General features: G+C 40.7%; 1 non-coding gene across 1 annotated transcript; it reads left to right on the top strand.

Annotated features, from left to right (window-relative positions):
• Nucleotides 1-494: 494 nt before the first annotated feature.
• On the top strand, nucleotides 495-625 carry LOC115031816 (small nucleolar RNA SNORA17). The gene has a single exon (XR_003837476.1). It is a non-coding gene; the product is annotated as a small nucleolar RNA SNORA17 (small nucleolar RNA).
• The last annotated feature ends 7,018 nt before the right edge of the window (nucleotides 626-7,643 follow it).

The following is a 7,643-nucleotide window of genomic DNA, read 5'->3' as shown; positions in this document are numbered from 1 at the left end:
ATCACTGAGGGCCCTCGCAATCAAATGACAAATGAGATACTTTTATGAAACAAATGCGTCAAATGCCTCCATACTGGGGAGTTTTTGGTACTTTTTGTTGTGGATTTTATTTATTTTATCATGTAAAATAAAAGGCTTTCTTCTCTCACACAGTTTTCTTCTTTCAGATCAAGTTTGATATTATGGCTACATTATCAAGCAAACCAACTTTATTATTCTTCATCACTATCCACACTTCTATTTATAAATAGTTTCTGTATAGTGAGGTAAAGAACCCTCTGTTCAGGAATATATATATATATATATATATATATATATATATATATATATATATCATTGGTACCACAGGTATAGAAAATTTGTCTTTGGCAGAAAAGTATAAAGGTAGTTTTCAATCCTTTTCATAGCTATCAAGTAGTGGAGAATGGAGGTTCATACCTATAATCCTAGCAGCTGGAAGGCTAGGATCTGAGGATAGTAAATGGTAAGAGAGCCCTGCCACTAGAGGGGATGCAGGTGTGGCTGTTGTGTCACATGTGTGTCAGTAGGTGACAGAGAGGAAAGAGCTTATGTCTACACTAGATGTTCTGACTTGGAACATCTGAATGATTAGCAGCCTAATACTCCTTGGAGAGGGGGAAGAGTCTGAGATGACCACCAGTTCAGTACCAGTGAGGTCTCCCAGAATGGGGAACAAGTCAAAGGCTAGAAGAACCCCACCAAGGACCTTAGGCTGGAGTGAGATTCAGATGGACAACCCTCCCAAGGGGCCACTCCTACAGGCTAAGTGAGTACAGAGACTAAGATACCAATAAACAGCAACACGGGGGCTGTACAAGGAGCTAGCCTGGACTGTACAGGGAGTTAACCAGTCCAGTACTGTGCAGTCCTGGGGCAGGCAGACCATGATCCAGATGACCCCTACACAGCACCATTAAACATGAGCAAGGCAGAACACTCCTGTGACAATTCTAGAGATTATCCCAGATACTCAAAGATAACTGGTGCCACTAAGAGGAGCTGGTAAGTAAAGAAATGGAAGAAAAAGAGAAACCAAGGGATATGGTTGAAGAGAGGCAGAACTGGAGCTTAGTGAGGAACAGCTTAAGCCTGATGTGAGTTGTCAGTGATGCTACCTGGGAACATGGTAGGTTTCTTGCCTGTGCTGTTACTGGGGACCACATATGGATTCACGGCCATGCAACAACCAGGGGTCTGTTACTACCAAAGGCTAGGCAGACACCCATGGTTTGGGTTGCCACCCAAGGACATGTTAATTTCTGAGGGCTGTGCAGAATGGGCCCCAGCCCTCACCTGTGCATCTTGGGGAAAATGACCCTATAGGTAGCAGAGCTGACCCTGCACCTAGCCAGTTCTCATCCTGGGAGAGTGGGACTTGAACATTGCCAGAGCTGTGGGTGAGCTGGACCTGAGCATAGGAGCAGAGGAGAGCTGGCCCTACCATTCATCTCCTTTGAGATGATGTGAATATGAGAGAGATTCCCTTCCCCCCTCCTCCATCCTTACCACCTAGAGCAGGGCAGCAGAGCAGAAGACTGACCCTGCCCCTCACCTGCTGCAGCGGGAGAGCAGATCCTGTATTTCACCTGGCCAGTACAGCAGAGCTGGCCCTGGATATGGGGGCTGCAGGTGATCTGTTCCTGAGGGTATAAGTGCAGGAGAACCTACCAGGCCCATTATCTTCTGGGTTGTGGCAACGACAGATGAGGGAGGGATCACCTTCTCTCCTCCGGCATCCCTTGCCATCTAAGAGAAGTGAGAAATACAACTTTGGGTCATGATAGTAGAACTGGCCATGTCCCTTGCCAGCGACAACACTTGGGAAAATGGACCCTCTACCTCCCCTGCACACAAGGTAGAGCTGTCCCTGGTAGCAGGGGTTGCTGGTGATCTGGCCATAAGGATCTAAAAGCAGGAGATCCATCTGGCTGACCAGCTCAGATACCTCTCAGACCCTAATCTAGAGCTTTGAATTGGCCCACTCAACATCAACCCCGTTGGTCAATTAACTGCAGTAGTGCATGAAGGGACTGATCCTATAATTCCAAAACTGCAGGATCTTCTTGACACAGGGAAACATCAGTATATCTGAGAGGAGTCTGGAGGCTCCAGTACTGACAAAGTAACAGAAGTCAGAGGTCTCATACCTAACCAAATCTGGAGTCATTGCAATGAACATTTGCAAGTGAAGAAATGTAGACAAATGTAGGGTATACCATGGGACACACTGTGACTCAGAACTGCTTCCACAACAAGATTTTTATTTTATCTCTGTTGGGGAGGAAGTTACAAGAGTAAAGGGGGCTGGGGTATGAGAGGGGTTTGTGTGCATGATGTAAAATTCACAAAGAACCAAAAATGATGGAGAAGGAAGAACAGAAGCTAGGTAGAGAGTTAGAAAGGACAGAAAGAAAAGGAACAGTCTCCTATTCTGAGATTGCCTCACTGGATGAATTTTTGTTACTCTGTTTCCAGTACATCACAAATATTTCACCTTGCTACAACTCGGTTACCATGTCGACATAAAAGTGACATTAGCATTGGCCTCACAATTGAGTTAGAAGCAGTAGTCAATTCTTTCAACAACAATAAGAAAGGCTGTTGTTGTTTAATATAAAAGATGTGTGTTGTCTCAGTCAAAAGAATGATCATTTTAAAAGATGTTCTCTTTTGTAGAATAAAGCAAAACATAAGGAGCAATGTATGTATCCAGCCAACTGGATGACATGTAGGCCACTGCAATGAGTATACTTTCAGAGAAATGTGTTAGGAAAATTACAAAGATAAGAAGAAACACAAATCTATAAACACATATGCACATATACATGCACACACGTACACGCATACACACAGTATGACAATTTCACTGTGACAAAATTCCTCAGGCAGTAAAGTGCTGGTTCAGCAAGCCTCACATCTTGAGGTCAGATATGCAGCACCCACAGAAGAGCAAGCTATGGAGCTACATTGCTTCAATCCTGTGTCCCAGTGCTGGGAGGGAGAGCATCTCTGAGGCGTGCTAGCCAGCCTATCCAAATTGGTAATCTTCAGATTCCATGAGAAACCTAACTTCTAAAAAGAAAGAGAATGGTGATAGAGTAAATGGCACCATCAACATCAGGCCTACACACACAAACACCAGACATACACACAAAAACACATACAGACACACACACACACCAGACATACACACAAACACATATACACACACACACAAACACACATACAGACACACACACACACATACCAGACATACACACATACACATCAGACATACACACAAACACACACACATCAGACATACACAAACACACACACCACACAGGTACACACAGACATACACAAACACACACACACACACCAAACATACAACAGCGACATACACATGCACACATACAGGCACACACACACAAAGACACACACACACACATCACAGGCACACATAGACATACACAAACATACATACATAAACACACCACACACATACAACACCCGACATACACATGCAATACACATACAGACACACACAACATCTTGCCTACAGACACACATACACACATAGACACACACACATACACACAACATCTGGTCTACATATACACATACACACATAGTTGCACCCACTCCCATATGCATACATGCACAGATATACTACACACAATACAGTGAGAAAACATCTCACCAAACAGGAGAAATTTTTGAGATTAAAATAGAGAGAATGTTAAATTTCATGTGAACTATTTTCTCAGGAGGCAGGAGAAATATACTTGTAAATGTCTGAATTGACTTCACATTTATGTCCAACCTCACAAATTCAGTGATGATTTTTTTTTAAAAGAATGGAATCCAGGAAGTAGGATGGACACTTCACTGGATCTGCTTGGTACTGAGTGGCCATTTCTTCATGAAACAAAATAAACTTGTACACCTTCGTATTCAAATGAAGTTAACCACAAAGCACAAACAGAATCATAGGTTCAAGCTTTGTATTTTGAAATAACTATTCACTGATTAAATGGGACTTGACAGATTTAATGAGAAACTAAAGATGACCTCAAGCCAAATTTCATTATTTATTCTAAACAATGGTCAGCTCCTTTTAGGCAAGATTAGCAAGCTAAAGGTGTTTGAAGATAAATTGTGCAATCTCTCTCTAAAATAATGTTTAACAATAGACTTTTTAATGTTTAAACAAAAATCTGTAAATGTGAAATTTACACTTAAATCATTAGAAATTGTCTATTGTATTTTTCATATATGGAAAATATAACAGCTCTGTGCTTAATTTTTTTCTTTTTTTCATGGTTTATAGTATTTATTTATTAAATACTTTTATTTATATTATTATTGTTATTGTTTTGTAAATATTTTCTTTATCCCCTATCCCCTCACCCCCATCCCGCTCCCCAACCTGCCCACTGCCACTTTCTGGCCCTGGCATTCCCCTATACTGGGGCATAGAACCTTCACAAGACCAAGGGCCTCTCCTCCCATTGATGGCCGACTATGCCATCCTCTGCTACATGTGCAGCTAGAGACACGAGTCCCACCATGTGTTTTCTTTGATTGGTGGTTTAGTCCCAGGGAGCCCTGGGGGTACTGGTTAGTACATATTGTTGTTCCTCCTATGGGGCTGCAAACACCTTCAGCTCCTTGGGTACTTTCTCTAGCTCCTTCACTGGGGACCCTGGTGTGCTTAATTTTCAACTGTTAAGTACAACTTTTATCAATTTCTATATAACTTCCAAGGAAATAAGGTTCAAAAACTAGCCTGACATGTAGCAGCTTTGAGCATCTAAGAATACAAATGAGGATTTCTGATCAGCTGTATAACTTGTCAATCAAATCTTAATTGTCTACATCGGTTTGCTGGAGGGGCCATTGTATGTACAAACCTGTGGATCTGGGGCTGTGGTCACGAAAGAAAATTGCCATTGTCATTGTTCTATTGTTTCTTCCAATATTCTGATCTCTAGTAATTCTGAATATAAGTGTCCGCGATAGGGAAGTAGGAGTAGTTATGAGCTGGAATGAAGTTATATGACCATTGACAGACCCTTAACTAGTGTTACTGTGTCCATGTAAGCATAAAAGAGCCACAAGGTACCAAACAAAGAACAGCAAATAATACAGTACCAAGGGCAGAAACACACCCACAAGCCAAGGAACAGAATAGGCTGTAGGTGGCCAACCAGGAGCTTGCAATAAACAAGTATAAAATCAATCTGTGGGATTCAAGCATATGTGCTTGGGCTTTCAAGTTTCAGTTTCAGTGCTGAACACTGGTTCCTGATATTTTTAATGCTGTGACCTTTTACTATAGTTCCTAATGTGGTGGTGATCCCTAACCATATAATTATTTTTGTTGCTACTTTACAACTGCAAATTTGCTAATGTTATGAATTGTAATGTAAATATATGTGTTTTCTGATAGTCTTAGGCAACTCCTGTGATAGCATCACTTCACCTCCACAGGAGTCATAACCCACATGTTGAGAACCACTGCCCTAGAACTACAACATGATATGGTTCTTTTGCCTTCTGAGAGTCTTTAGTACACCATTAGAGAATCAGTTGGAGGCTAATGGTAAAAGTTTTAATACTAAGAAAATGACAAGGAACATTCTATGTATTGATTATAATATTATCTAAAGAAAACCAGTAATGAATTGGTATGAAAGATTAGCAACAGACAGAAGCATCTATTGACATGGAGCTGAATTCACTGAAATTCTACTGGAACAGACATTATTACATTCTGGAAAACCAAGTGTCTATTATATATGCAATAGGACTTGAACCTCTAAGTTACTATTACCTTGTATATTCAGCTATCAACTTTAAACCTAATTATCCAAAAACTATATTTTATTTTACTTATCTTGACTTTATATATACTGCTTAAAGTTGTGGAAGAAAATCTAAAACACCCCCAGCTTTGAATATTAATGTTCTTAGAATTGTCACTAGAAGCCACTCTTTCCCCAGGATCCCAAATTCCATTTCATTCTCTCAAGAAGCTGAGATAGTAGAATAATCCTTAACATTCCCATTTTCCCTAGGGCAAACTGAAGGTTCAAAGAGTGTGATGTACAGTAGACAATGGACAGGTTCTAGCTATAAGACTGGAGTATCATGGGCAAACTAGGACTCATAACACAATAATTAATTTGCTCATACCTAAAATTAGATGGATGGAGCCTGTAACTTAATTTTTTCAAAGCCTTCTTTAATGACGGTTCCTAAATGCTTTAACCTCCCTTCTAGCCAACCACCTACCAGAGGTAGTAGAAAAGAAAGAATACAAGGGAAGTGAACCTGTTTAGAAACGGTTCTTTGGATCAAGTCCCATCTGCCTTGTCAGGAAATCAGCAGTCCAGTTCAAAGGTCAACAAAGGCAGCTCAACCCACTTGCAAACATATCATGGATATAACAGCAGTCCAGTTTAGTAGAGAGTAGGGATAGCAGACACAAATCAGCAAGGGTGGCACTACCTAGCAGGAACATCCAGGTCTCAGGCTCAGCACAATTCAGCAGGAGAGATCAGGGCCAACAAGAGTGCCAAGAAAAGTTCTCATCTGTGCCTCTCTCAGCTACTCGAAGATCAGTGAAGATGAGAGATGAACAAACATTGCACAGGTAGCTCTATAAGCAAGCCAAGCTCAGACTCCATCACTGTCTGTCGAGTCCTTTTTATACTTCCTCCAAATTCGTCTTCCACAGGTCTTGCCTCAGCACATGTGTCTGCTTCAGCATGTAGGTCTATCTTAGCTGACATCACTCTGCCAATCACCCAAGTCTGACAAGGTAGTAAAAAACTGCAATACACCGCCAGAAGTTTTTTGGTGCATTTCTCTCTATGGAGTCCCAACAAACTGAGATCAACACAATGGCAGACCAATACATGCATGTCATTAGCAAAGAATCCTTCATCACGTGTCCTTTGACATGTTTGCTTTAGCAGAGCATCCTTTATCCTATGTGTGCTGAAGCAATGCATTCCTTCATGAGTCTGTCTTAGTCTTTCACCCATCTCTTTTTCAAATAAATGTCCCTTCACATGTTTGCCTTAGCAAAACACCATCCAACACAACTGACCTCACAAAGAAAGTTTCTTCTTCAGGAGCTCGCATTTTTTTTAGCCATTTATTACAAAATGCAACTCCTACAAATGAATCAGAAAAGGGCTACTGTGAAAAAAATACTAATAAAATTGGAACTTTGTAGATCTGAGAATTGAAATGCAAACTTCATGAAAGAATCTTAACACACTATTTGAGCTTTTACACCACCAGATTGATACAGGGGAAAGATAAGCAACTTCTGTGTCTAACCATGTTATGTGACTAATAATTTTCATCTAGCATTTACACTTTGGGACACTGTAGTCAGACACAGTAGCCTTTTAATATTTAATGTCAGCTGTAATAGAATAGACTTAATTAGTTATAATTAGATTTTTCATTTATAAAATGACCATGGAAGCTTTACAGTAAGTACATCCAAAGGTCTATAGTGCAAAGCACTCACTTGCCTATATAATATACATAAATGATGGAAGTTAGGCATTCCAGGACTGTAGAGTCGGTACACAGATCGTTAAAGGGACAGAGAAGGAATA

Source organism: Mus caroli, unplaced genomic scaffold (genome assembly GCF_978045245.1).
Source record: "Mus caroli unplaced genomic scaffold, Mus_caroli_1 scaffold_10, whole genome shotgun sequence".
NCBI classification, from domain to species: domain Eukaryota; kingdom Metazoa; phylum Chordata; class Mammalia; order Rodentia; family Muridae; genus Mus; species Mus caroli.
This window is presented reverse-complemented; position numbering and strand designations above follow the sequence as displayed.